The 919-nt window shown below is 42.0% G+C and overlaps 1 non-coding gene across 1 annotated transcript; it reads left to right on the top strand.

Annotated features, from left to right (window-relative positions):
- The first annotated feature begins 207 nt into the window (after positions 1-207).
- Positions 208-313, top strand: LOC145593205 (small nucleolar RNA R71). The gene has a single exon (XR_014102580.1). It is a non-coding gene; the product is annotated as a small nucleolar RNA R71 (small nucleolar RNA).
- Positions 314-919: the final 606 nt, after the last annotated feature.

Here is a 919-nt window from a genome sequence, read left to right as displayed (position 1 = left end):
ATCGAGTACACCGAAGAACTACTCTTGCTAGTTGACTCCCTTTCACCATCTTGCCAATCTCTATAGTACCTCACTACGTCTTCAATTATGTCTACCACTTCCTCCTCCGTTTTATACATGATGGGGCCTCCGGCTCCTCCATCAAGACATGACTTTCCTTGAAAACTTAGGCCACCATAGAAGATTTGAATAATTTGGTAAGTCGGAATTCCGTGGTGAGGACATTCTCTTTGATACTCCTTGTACCTCTCCCGTGCTTCATAGAGGCTTTCACTAGACTTTTGCTTGAAACCTTGAATCAAAGCTCTAGCCTTCGCCGTTTTCTTTTGTGGGTAGAAACGGGATAGAAATTCCTTGGTCACTTCATCCCATGTCATTAGAGAATTGGGTTTGACCTCCTTGTCTAACCATTCCAAGGCACGCCCTATGAGAGAAAAGGGAAAAAGCTTGAGGCGGATGAATTCTTGGGAGATTCCATTCACTTTGATATTTTTGTAATACTTTTCGAACACTTTGAGATGGTTTAGTGGACTTTCATGTTTGGCCCCATTAAATTGTCGCCTCTCTATCAAAGTGATCATTGTCGGCCTTGTTTCGAAGTCATTTGTCGATGTTGTGGGTGGAGCAATCCTACTTTCAAACCTATATGCACCCAGAATCCCCAATTCCTTCAACCCACCCTTGGATTTTCTCCCATCTTTGCTTGTTCTTCTTGTTGTGGTTCCTCTTCACTTGGAGGGCTAGAACTCAAAGAACGTCTAGCAACTCTTATCCTTGCAATTGTCCTCTCAATTTCCGGATCAAGTGGCACTAATGAACAACCACGTGCTCTACGCATACAATCTCAAAAGAAACAATTCGTAGCAAGGCTACAAATGTAGCCAAAAAGAGAAAAATCTTTTTTTTTATTTTCCAATTA

Source organism: Chenopodium album, chromosome 18 (genome assembly GCF_948465745.1).
Source record: "Chenopodium album chromosome 18, dcCheAlbu1.1, whole genome shotgun sequence".
Classification (NCBI taxonomy): Eukaryota; Viridiplantae; Streptophyta; class Magnoliopsida; order Caryophyllales; family Amaranthaceae; genus Chenopodium; species Chenopodium album.
This window is presented reverse-complemented; position numbering and strand designations above follow the sequence as displayed.